Source organism: Xenopus tropicalis, chromosome 5 (assembly GCF_000004195.4).
Source record: "Xenopus tropicalis strain Nigerian chromosome 5, UCB_Xtro_10.0, whole genome shotgun sequence".
Classification (NCBI taxonomy): domain Eukaryota; kingdom Metazoa; phylum Chordata; class Amphibia; order Anura; family Pipidae; genus Xenopus; species Xenopus tropicalis.
The window spans coordinates 57,138,356-57,151,960 of NC_030681.2; positions in this window are offsets into that span (position 1 = coordinate 57,138,356).

Sequence of the window (13,605 nt, forward strand, 5' to 3'; positions counted from 1 at the left end):
TCAATGGGGCCACACCCTCAACCTGCATCTCTTTACTATTAATATACGTAAAAAACTTTTTGGGGTTAGAGAGAGAGAGAGAGAGAGAGAGAGAGATGTATATATACATACACATATACACTCATATATTCATATATATAAACTATATCCATTGCGAAAATTAAAATTTGACACAAGTTTAATCAAAATGACATAAGAAACTTTCAAAATGTCTAAATATAATGAATTCAAATTCTATACCATTTCTGAAATAATCAAGTTTATCTTCACTATTCCTCTCTCAGCATCTGTTTCTCTTCATTCTTTCTTCATATAGGAGTTGGGTTTCAGATTTTCATTTATAGATTCAGGATATCTTTTAGGGGACTCCCTTCTCTAGCAGATGTATTAGAGCTAACTCAAACACCTTATTCAAGACAGATGTGAAAGTAAAAACAAAACAAACAAAAATATAACAAAAAATCTACAATTTAATCTTTATCATTTTTTTTCATTATTTCCTGTCCTATTATTCCATTATTTGATGGTTGTTTTTCTCTTTTTTTTGTTTAGTGTCTTTTTTGTGAATCGATCGTTAATTAAGTGATAATATTTTTAACGCATGCTAAAAATAACACTCGTTTTTTCAGCCTTTAGTGAATCAGCCCCATAGAGCTTATTGCGCATATTTATTAAAATTTGTAAGCACAAATGTCTTATTTTTTTTAAAATCTGGATTGATGATGGTACTAGGTAAGGTAACCCCCTATCACCACTGATATATATATTTATTTATTAAGCATGGAACCTCTAGCACAAGCAATCAGACAATCCGCACAAATGCGAGGTCTAACTTTTGGGTCAAGCTGACCCAAGTGCTGCCCTACCAAAACTCTTCCAGCTGCTGACTTTGGGGAGCTCTCACATTACAAACAAAAATGTTTCAAAGACACAAGTCCTTCGAATCTTGATGCAAATAGAAGAAATACTCCAACTGAAATTAAAGTTTGACTTGGACTGGCAAACCTCTGCAATAAAATATTTGGGCATTAACATTACTGCTGACTTTTAGTTACTATACCAATATAACTATACCACATGGCAACAGACTTTACTACAGGAACTAAACTCCTGGAAAACAATATTTAGCTCATGGCTCAGTGGAGTCAATGCCATAAAAATGCCCATCTTTCTTTTTCACACATCCTTACTCTGGACGTAAATTTACCATTAAGGGTCATTAAACATGCGATTCCGAATATGTGGTGTATTTACTCAAATGTCCTTCCGGACTGGCATATGTGGGGGAGACAATTCAACCTGTGCGGGATAGGATCAGCCAACATAAATCCACCATCAGAAAGGAGGTGATTAAGTTGCCAGTTCCAGCACAGTTTTGTACGGCCCACCATACAGCAGCATCATTGAGATTTCTTGTAATAGAGTCTGTTGCCCCCCCACGTTGGGGGGGGGGTGGCAACAGACTCTTACAGCTCCAAAAAAGAGAGTTTTTGATCCACAATTTGCAAACATTGCATCCAAGGGGGCTTACTAGAGAATATGATTTGTAGGCCTTTATTTAAGAAATCTTTTTTTCCAATATGATGGTTATGTGGGCATAAAGATGCACACATGATTCTTTTGCTTACTATAATTGTATAGGATGTTGTATATGAGACTTCACATTTTGGCAATTGTCAACCAGGGTATCAGTATATGGTATGACATTTCCTTGTTTAAGTTATATTAACACTGTTTTTTTTTTTTGTTTTATGCTCCGTATTTTTCTCTGTATTTTGAGGCAGAGTTATACAGTGTTCTATAAGCCCACAGATTCTGCACTATAGTAGTTTTAATTCAGTAAGTTCAAAAAAATAGTGTATCGCACTTAACATTTTGGCATACATTACATAATAATGTCTAATAAGCATATCTGTGAAATTCAACTGAGTGAGACTAAGGATAGCTTTCTTGAATGGGGCTATAAACATGATCTATTGGATCAAGCCCTGACACAAGCCTTAAAAAAATATGAGGGCAAATAAAATGAATGAAGAAAAACAGATTTGTGATTAGGTCTCAGTATACGTCTGCATTCGGGCAATATCTGATATAGTGGACTAGAATTTGCGAACTTTTTCCAGTGATAAAAGTCTGCTGAAATATGTGGGGGTAAAAATTTGAGAGATATTTTAATACCCTCAAATCCCCATCATTGCTATGACAAAAAAATAGACAAAAAATAGAATTGTTTGCCCCTTTGAAAAAAGGTTGTTATAAATGTTCTGGCTGTACAACTTGTCGCAATATGATTACAGGTGAGTTCTTTAGACACATTCAGGGAAAATTATACCGATTAGGCATTGCATAACCTTTACAAGTACTCGTGTTGTCTGTATTATTATCTGCCCCCACCTATGTGGGAAAAACACAAAACAGTTCTGTGACTGGATACCTGTGAATGGATACCTGCTTTGAGCAGTCAAATGTCATTCTGATAGTTCTCAGTGCCATTCAGCAGCAGCACTGAGCGTCACCCATTTGAATTGTTGCTGTCTAGGCTGAACTATCCCAATCACCCATATGAACTATTGCTCTAACTGCTGTAATTTTTTAATGAGCAGTTTAGTTGGTTTAGTTGTTAGGAAGCTTGATAAGGATGGGAGAAATGTTTGTGATGCACTCAATTCATGTGACATTATCCCAACAGTATTAGAAGTGAGATAGAAAGTGTGGATAATTTTGTATAACAATAAATGTGGATTATAATAAGCCACAGAACTATGGGCTTGTTCACACTATGTACAGTCTTTGGCACAACTACCATCTTAGAGATTGCATTTGACTCCAACAGCGGTCTGTGGATACTTGTGCCACTTAACTTATCCGAGCAGTTAGATCTGATTTAACAGTTAAAAGAGAAGGAAAGTCATTTTGGCATTTTACTGCCAATAGATTTGCCACATTAGTGCCATCTAGAACAATATATTTATTCTGCAGAAACCATTACTATACCTGAGTAAACAGCTTTAGAAGCTTTCTTCATTTGCTTAAGACAGCAGCTGCCATTTTAAGTAGCTTCCTTTCTGCAGTCTAGGGAGGGGGGAGGGAGTTCTTAGCATTCTTGTGGGAGGGGGGAGCAGGAGAGATGAGAGAGCTGCGCAGACTCTAGCCATAGGAATTAAGGATGTATCTGAGAGAGCAAGTCAGACACTGGAACATCATGTTTACAAATAAAGAAACAAGATATCCTGTGTTTCTTTTAATAGAGGACTCAGTGCAGCATTACTGTAAGTGCTTATGGCTGTATTTACATAGACCTTTCTGATAAAGTTTACTTAGTTTTTACCTTTCCTTCTTCTTTAAGGTGGCCTAAGGTGGGCATATCGGGAGATGATTTGCTTGTTCGCTGACCTCACCAAATGAGCGGATCGCAATGTGTATGGCCACCTTTAGAAAGGCCGCAATCAGATGATACTGTGTAGTGTGAATGCACCTGTTTTATTTTCAGCATTTTTCTTTCTGTAATTTACAGTTTACTCTAATAAATAAATTCTACAAATCACATTGTTTTTTAGTGAAAGCACAGCACAGTAAAACAGCTAAATATTTATCATGTTTTAAATCTGGTTAATCCTTAATATACACATTCCTGCAAATGGTGCCTTTCCATCTATGTATTTGGCATGTATTCTGGGAAATGATACTATTTTGTTTATTTTCCGTTTTAAAGTGAGTCTATTGTCAGCACTTGTCATTTTTTATATAACATTAGCTTAATCATTTATTGTATTTCTTTGATTTATAACACTGAAGGATTTCTATCTCAGTAAACATTTACTAAGTGTTTTGTTGCTATTGAACATTTTTCCAGAATGACACTAAACAGGTATGGGGAGTTCAGTAGTGTAAGGGAACTGCTAATTATAGTAATTGCAGCTGGTTTAAAAGTACTTGAAACAGTTTGTGCATAATGCGTACTTGAAAGCATCAAGCGGGCGCTACTTGTGAAACAGAACACCTGTTTGTTGTTTTGCATGTGTTTATGCAGATGATTGCTGTTGTCAAAGCACCTTGATGCAGAGTAGGGCTGTTTACATTTTCTTTTTCCCTAAAGGATTAACAACATTCTCTCAATAAATTTGCAGTCTATTCTAATTTCAAAAGCTGCTGTTCCTGGGGTTGTGTGAACCATGCAACAAGTGTTTGTTAATCACTTGAACATACATAATTAGTGACAGGCTGATGCACTGGAGCCACTGTATAACCATAACAATATTGGCTAAAAGCAGCCACTGTGAAAGGATGGTGCTCCTGATTTGATTTGTTTGCACATGGATTCAAATCTAAATGCTAACTATAAATAAATCAATGATTCATGATGTACATGGCCAACCCTTAATGAAGCCTTGTATATGGGCAATATGTAAAGCTCCACAGGGAATATTTTAGGCATGTGTATATACATATATATAATGTGTGTGTGTACTATATGTTTTTTTAAGGGTTATTAATTAAAAAGTAGGCTGGCCAGTCACCATTTTTAGAATTTAAAATTTGGTCAATATAATATTTTTTTTGTATGTATGTATAACTTTATTTATAAAGCGCCACAAGGGTACGCAGCGCTGTACAATCTCACAGAATACAAAATTACACACAGGGAGGACAAGTGATATAATAAATAAATACAATAAATATATATATAAGTGCCATGTGGTATGAGACACAGTAGGAAGGAGGTCCCTGCCCCATAGAGCTTACAATCTAAGTATTGTCAATAATAACTTGTATTTGACCATGAGTTGTACAAGGTACAATTCTATTCTGTGTAATATCCATATCTATCACATGAAATATCATTATAGCAGTTTAGTAAATGTATTACAGCAGTAAAAACTCAATCAACATATTAATTTAAGTGGTGAGATATTCTCAAAAAACATTAGAGAAAACATGTTAGAAAAAGAAGACATGCATTTTAACAAAGTCATAACTGTACAACTTACAAAGTATTCTATGCAACAACAAAAAAAGTGCTTGAATCTTTTTGGCTCATTGTAATTTCCGAAAATATATTGTTTTAGTATGGAAGGTGAAACCAACAGAAAGTGTAAAATACAAACTGCAGGATATTATTGTGTCACCCCTAAAAGTCCTTTCTACATATCAGTCATTTGAAGGCATGTGTGAATTTTGTTTTTCATTGCTGGTGAATTAATAATAACAAAAAAATTCCTGGACCCCTTTGTGATTATTTAAGGACACGTCTATCCAATCCGTGTAAAACACCCTGACCAGTATTTCTAAAATCCTGCAATAGTGGTTTTTTTTTTTTGTTACATTCAGTTGTTAAATAAGATCTGTGGAATACATTTTGGACCATTTCCCTGTAAATACTTAGGGGCAAAAAAGCTTGAACAATCATAATTTTCCCCTCAGGTGTCCAAAAATATACAAAAATAACAAATACAAACTTTGATCAATAAGCCGCCTTGTGTGCACAGAGAGGCAGAAGCCTCAGAATTTTTTATTTGGGGTATTTCCTAGGCAGAAAATGTATTGTATGGAAAAATGACAGAGCTAAAATAAAGAATTCTTTATAATTCAATATAGTAAATATGTCTTTCATCTCTAATTATCTAAATTGCAAATATCTAAATGTAAATTGCAACATCTCTAAAAGTCTACACATAGGGGCACATTCATCAAAGTACGGCAGTATTTTTTTAAAGGTTACAACTTCTGCGTATTTTCTGCAGCTTTTTCGTACATTTGCATGACTTTTTAGTACTTTGCGACAAAAAGCATGACAAAAAGCAAACAAAATCGTATTATGCAGCAGAGTACGAAATTTTCGGATTCATTCAAGCTTCGGTATCATGACTTTCCTTGGGTCAGGTTTTGCTGCAGTTTACAATCATTCAGATTCATAAATCGTACTTTTCGGACATTATATGATAAGATATGATTTTTTCATATTTCAAGATATGTATTTAATACGATTTTTGTATCATGCTTTTTAAAGGTAAGAAAATCGTACTTTGATAAATCTGCCCCATAGAGGCCCATTTTTCAATATCCAAGTTTTTATGGGTTTTTTAATAGGTTTTTAAACACGAAAACACAAATTTCTTGTATTGTTGCACAAATGAAAACATATAAAAAAAAACATGAAGACCTCTAAAACCACAAAGAAAATAAAGATTCATCAATTGAAAAAGGACACCTGCCATTGATTTCAACAGCTTTTAGGTGGCGTATTTTTACTTTCGGGTTTGTCGTAGTTTAAGCACATGAAAATATGAATCATAAAAAAAATTAAATCCGAACGTCAGTAAATGCCCCTGTAATGTGTACCTTACAGCATATTTTCTACTCAGACTACCAACTGGAAATATTTTCCAGCTAACAGCTCTTAAATCGCCTCTTTCACTTTACAGCATGTCATCTTTTTGGGTATTTGGGTACAAAATTACAAATATTAATGCAACCACTTTTTTTGAATACCTAATAAGCACATGATGACAGTACAAAAAGAAGTTAATGCTTGAGTCACGTAACTAAAATTAAGTTAACTGCACACATCTATATATTTTCAGACTCAACACTTCCTGAAAGTTAAAATTGGGTATACCCAGGATTTCCTTTTAGACAAAAATATCAAGCAGCAGTATGTTAAAAGTATTGATTTTTGCAAAGTTTCTGTAACCCAACTAAAAATTGCCAATTTACAGTGTTGTATTTCCTACATATTCTCTGACAGAAGAACAAATAATCATAAATGTAAATATAATGTGTCTTCTGAATTGTTTTATTACTATATATGTATATGATTACCCAACTACACAGCATTACAAGATCCAAAATGTATGGATAGTGCAATGCATTTTTTCTGAACATCACTTCCGGCCCTGCAAAATAAGGCAGTAGGGTTAACCCATGTATGCAAAGTATATATTAAAAAAAAAGATATAGTTTTCAATACAGCACTAACGAACAGCAATACTTTGGTAAATGGAAGAACTTTATGAAGTGGCCTTTTGTCTGTTCACATTATCCCCATATTACCACTTCACAAGAGTCACTATGTATACAAATAATTTCAAATATTACTGGCACAGTAATTACTGGTACAGCATTTTATCTCTCAGTTCTAGTTTCCAATGCCAAAATGCAATAACCCAAATACAAATAACCGAAATGTATAAAATAAAAGAGAACAGACTTGTGTTCAAAACACCTGATTACAATGACACTTTCCAAGCTTGAACAAACAAGTAATTATTAACAATGCAGAATTATAAAAGTAACAAATGCAATAAAATCACTAAAATCACTGAAATAAAAAAATGACCAGGCAGTGTTATTAGTAATGGAAATACCTGATCCACTAGTAACATTGAACAATAAACATTTTTTGTAGGTCAAAAACAAGATTAAAAAAAACAAAAAACCGTGTTTGTGCAAAAAGGATGTAGGGAAAAAATAAAATAAAAAAAGTGTAGTAAAACGTTCTGCATGTGCTACCTTCAGGCATTCAGGCTCCTGTAGTAGGGCATGAGACAGAATCTGCATGGCAAGAAGTGAGGACAGTGATGAGCGAATCTGTCCTGTTTTGTGTTGTCAAAAAATTTCCAAAACTTTAAAAAGATTCATGAAACGCTGAAAAATTTGCAAAACTTTTCTTGATTTTCTTGATGCATGCCACAGTTTCCCACAGATCCAAGCCTAGCAACAAATTTCACCCATCACTAGTGGAGAGTGCAGGACCTTTGTGCTTGGTAGGTACATTTACTGATCTATAAACACCAAGAATAGTGTAAAAACTCTTTTGTGTCTCTTGGGCCACAGTCTCTGAAAGAGCTGAAAAAGTTTTACTGAGCAGAGATTTCAGAATTTACATCTGTAGATGCTGGACTACAGCTCCAGTTATTCATTAAGCCTGAATAATATGCTGCTGTAGAGAAATTTGCAATCACGTAGCACTGGAGAGGCTGCTTTATCAATCTAAAACATCACTTTTATTTTAAATATTAAACACGTAAATCAAACAAAGACTTCATAATACACCAGGTTCATGGTCCCCTATGTGTTCCTTACTAATATGCATGTTTTTCCCCCAGAATTTCAGCATCATTGTGGTCACAAAGAGGCTTTGTTCTGATGCAGTTGCACTGCGCCTACCGCAAGTGCCTCCATTTCACTTAAATTAACGCAACTGTATGCGTACTTTATAGCAAATCGGGAAGAGTTGCTCAGTACCAAATATTTTCACAGCAACTTTTCCCATTCAAAATATATTGACATCAATTTGGGTTTAAGAGATATGCTTTTTAATTAGCAAATTCTAGGGAACAAATAAATATCACAACATTTTGTAGATAACACATTTCCACATGACTCAATCTAAGAATAATTTCATGCCAGTTGCATCTTCCTTGTGTCCAAGTTTTTCTTCTTATGAATCCTTAAAATAGAGCAATCACATCCTTTCCACCTCCTGTACATTGTGTAAAAAGAGGGAAATTGTATAGTGCACATAAAATCTGCTATTTCGATCTTTTGGTCATAAATCAATTAAAATAAAAGCTTTTACGCAGCTCTATCATTGGCATCTCTCAGAGCGGCAATGACTTATAAGCTCTTTAGTGTTTAATGTGCTTGGTTTAAATATTAAAGAAATGAAGACTTAGATTGAAATTAAATCCTAATTATAAACAAGACATATTTATTGAATTTTTCTTATAAATGCTAATAAAGTAAAAGGACATAAGTCATTCTGACCAGTCCTCATCTGCATATTTCTACTGATTATTTGTCTGAATATCTCTATTTGTTAATAACACCTGGGCATTGCTATAACTTCTCTGCCAAGGTGGTGCATCGAATAATTCATATTTATAGTGTTACTTTCACTGCTTGTTGTGATTTAGCTGCATCCCTATTTAAATACTGATCATTACACAGTAATATGCTGGCAAGGTTTCTCCCACCAGTAACTGTTCAGACTGCATTCAGGGAAAAATAGCAAAAAAAATATAATAATAATAACTTTCTTATATAACTTATATACAATAGGTTCTATAGGATGTATATACTGTATATATTTGTTGCCAGATATATATATATTCCCAAAATTATAAAGGCGTTATATTTTCTCTTAATGATGAATTACATTCAGAATAAAGTATTCAGGTCACAGCCACATTTATGAATATTGTGGAGGCAAAAAAAAACTGTAAAACAAAGCAAGATGTGTAAGTGATTTATTTCAGAAGGGATAAATGTACACCATATGCTACAATTACAAGTCCAAGTCTTCAAATTAGCTTTTTCTCATTCTTCTCATTACTATCTGAAAATGGATGGTTAAAGAAGGATATTAAGTGTACAGAAATAGTTCCAAAGTGAAGGAGCTATGTAGCCCCTTTTGTGGTCATTTTTGTGAAATTTAATTTTATTAAAATATCTGTGAAGGACTTCTAAACTTTGTATACTAATTACTGGTGAGTCTTGTTCAACCTCATTCAACTGATAAGCCTTTGTTAAGGGAGGAGCTGTCAAAGAATCACCCTGTTTGCAGCTGTGCTATGCCTTTAGTTTGCTTAAAATTATGTTATTTTGCAGACTTGACAGAAGGTTTTTTTTTTTATTAAGACTGAACAGCATTGCACAAAATGGCTTAAGCAGCTGCATTATGGGGGCACACAAAGGATGTGTTATTTTGTCTGCTTAGAGAGGGAAGAAGGACAAAGTGGGCAGATATTCGACTGCTGTTGATACCGATTGTTGACTTGCCATCTGCCAGCTAATATAGGAAAAAAATGACAGCCCCAGCAGTGTGTTCCAAAGGTTGTTTGGAGATCAGCATAAACATGTGCAGATGTCGAAATTAATAATATCAAGAACTGAAATGGTTTATGATGTTGATAAATGAACAATTGAGTAAGAGCTGGTTTTAAATTTGCATGGATACCCCAAACCCTACTTTTCAGCTTTCATTTGCAGTACATTAATAGTACCTCAGTGCATCAATGAAGAAAAGTGTAAATTCTGTGTTATCATTATATTCTACAAATAAAATCTTGCTATATACAATTTGTTTTATTGCTTATATTTGTGGTAATACTTGCTGCGTAACATATTATGTTCTTATAACAGTTATTATTATCCTAATAAATATACTCTGCAACAGTGATTATTATAGGGGACATATAGGGGCTGACTCATTGGTTGTCAGAAAATTGTTCAAAGTATAATGATAGTTACCAACCCCGTGATTCATTCCAGTGTATAAACTGATTATACAAATTCTTTCTCCCAGCATGCAAGAGGCATCAGGGAGCAAATAATTTGGACAGTGCTTTGTCCTGCTTATGCTCCATAGATTACAATTGTGTATGACTACTCAAAGCAGTCAAACACATTCTGACAAACAAACACAAATCAGGATTGATAAATGTGTCAATTTATTAAAAGACTTTCCTGATTGGCACACCAAACCTTTCCAAACCTTATGAATTGCATGCACAGCACTTTGGCACAGTAATTAGCACAAATGTGTTGCAGTGTCAGTGGTTAATTGCGGTCCAGGGCACTATCTGTGTGAAGTTGCTATAAATATTATTTGGTGGGATTTCTACGGGCTTCATTTCCAAATATAGGTATGGGACCTGTTATGCAGAATGCTTGGGACCTGGGGTTTTCCAGATTAGGAATCTTTTCGTAGTTTGTATCACCACACCTTAAGGCTGCTAAAAAAATTTTTAAGTGGATAACACTCTCTGACACCCAGTACATAAATAAATTAACAACCCCAATAGGATTATTTTGCCTCTTATAAGGATGAATTAGAATTTATTTAGGATCAAGTACAATGTACGGTTTTATTATTACAGTAATAATTCATTTTTAAAAATGTGAATTATTTTATTAAAATGGAGTCTATGGAAGATGGCCTTCCCGTACTTTAGAGCTTTCTGCACAATGGATCCCATACCTGTGTACTTAGACAGGTTAATTGTCTTTTAAATAAAATAAGTTGATGGGAGGTTGCATGTTTTATTAGTCACAGATATGCATTATATGGCCAATAATATTCTGTTTTCTGCCTATTGCACATCTAATTCCCCATCTAATGAAATTAGTCTGATAAAGCAGCATCTATCCTTCTGGGAAGGCTTTCTGCTAGATTTTTAGAAAATTATTGGTGGAATTTGCATTCAGTCAGCATTGGTTGGATGTTGAGTGTTCAATCCTGTCTCACAGTCTGTGTTCCAATTCATCCCACAAGGATTCTAATGAGTTGAGGCTAGGGTTATGTGCAGGCCAGTCAAGTTGTCCACTTATCATCCAGTTCTGTATGGACCTCACTTTGTGGCAACTGTATGGTGAATCCTCATAATGCCCCTGTTAAGAAAGTAGGAAGCAGTGAATAACATTATTAAAAGTGTCATACAAAGTAGCATTAATGTTTACTTTCACTAGAAACAAGATGCCTTAACCCAAACCATAAAAAAGAATCCCCAGACCAATATTACTCATCTACCAAACTTTACAGTGAGTAATATGCATTCAGGCAAATGAGATTCATGCAGGTAAAGTATTTAGACAGGTAATGTGGGATTAATTAGTCCACAAAATGTTTTTCCACTGCTCCACGGCTAAGTCATGGTGACTTTTAAACAACTCCAGCTGTTTCTTGTCAGTGTGCATGGTAATGTTTAGCCTTATGTACAACGGTGTGCCCATAATAATGCATCCTCAATATATACTGTACTCTGCTTCCAGCAGTGACTATTAAAACTAAAGATGTGAGTTTAGAAGGAGTTTATACTTTGGCTAAAGATTTGTCTGGATACTTGTGACTGGCTGGTACTCTACCCTACCTGATGTTCTCTGGCATCTTGACCTGGGATGTTCATGAAACTTCCCAATTGTTGCCTGCCAGAAACAAAAAAAATAAATATTTTTTTGTGTATTGATATATTGTGCATGAATGTGTAGGGAGAACCCGGGTAATAACTTCTTAAAGGGACAGTGCCCTTACCTGTACTCGATAGGCCACGCCGAAATAAGGGGAAGCACTCCACAAAATAATGCAACAAAAATCACTTTAATCCCTCGTCTTGTCTGGGAGTCACAGCATACAGGTCAAATCACAATGTTCAAACAGGCTTTCTTCAATCATGCAATAAACATATACCATGCCCGTGTCTAGAAGACATCAGCCTTACCAGAGGTAGCTACCTTTGGCTCTTCACCACTGTCCCCAGTCTCAGTGGGATTTCCTGTCCCCACCTGGCTCAGCAATCCGGCACTCCCTGCGGTGCCCCTTTGCTATTCCACCAGGAATTTTACTGGCAGACTCCTAGCCGAAGCTCAACAAGCCCTCTTGTAGCCTACCCCTATCCGCTTGGGTCCCTATTCTGTGGATGATCCACTGGAAACACTGTTTCCCTCTACTCTCCTGGTTGGGGCAATAGGCGGCCCATGCTACATAACCCTGACTCAGACACCTAGTGCCTGCTCCACTTTCAGCTGCCCTGTTCTACCCTTTCCTTACCCTATAGGTGGTTCTTCTTTTCCTCCAGCTGGCTTCTTCCGTGTTCTCCCATAAAGACCCTTAATTCTGGGTGTGGTCCCCTTTTTATACCTTCTGCCCCACACTGCCTCTAGTGGTCGGGGTGTGAACTACACTTATACAATCCCAATAAACATTAACTAAATTCTGCTGCCACCTAGTGGTCATACCCAGTAACAACACTTTCCCGCATACAAATTAACACACAATTTTTCACCTTCTTACAAATGCATGCACTGTAAAAAATAACACAAAACTTGCGCTACCAAACTATAATATATCCTAAACAAACAGATAGAATATTTAAATGTAAAAGAGCATTCTCACTTTCTCTTAAACTATAAATTCAGCTTTTTTAAAGCTTAAGCTTTCCTTGCCTTGATAAGCTCTAGTATTTTGTTGAATAATTTACATGTATACATCTGAAATTTAATGCAATGTCAACCAAAACATTGTAAAATGCATTTTCTGCTATTGTTTTTAAATTAAAATGGATGCTTACCTTAAAATGATGTGGTTAACAGCAATAGTCTTGCGCTTGGTCTTCTGTTTCTATATTTGTAGTTTTTTGTTTGTACTTTTATTCTGTCTCTGTCTAACCTGCAATTTGTACAGAACTATCTGATTGCTGGGGGTCAGCAACACCAGCTGATCCCCTTGATTAGATGATTCCCTGATAATTAGATAATTGTTGAGGCTGAAAAAACACATATGTCCATGAAGTCAAACTGTTGACAGAATAAATCCTACCTTACTTCTAGGTGATCAGTGAGAATGTGAAAAACTCCATCTGAAGCTGTTTCAGATTTGCCTGTAATGTGGAAGAACCCTTCCTGGCTCACAAATGAGAATAGGACCACATTCTGAATCATATCAATACATGTACAGGATCCCTTATCTGGAAATCCATTGTCCAAAAAGCTCAGAATTTTGGCCATCTCTATTTTAAGCAAATAATTCAATATTTTAAACAGTTTCCCTATTATAAAAAAAATAGTACTTTGTATCTCATGGTTACTAATCCATGTTAGTAGTAAAAC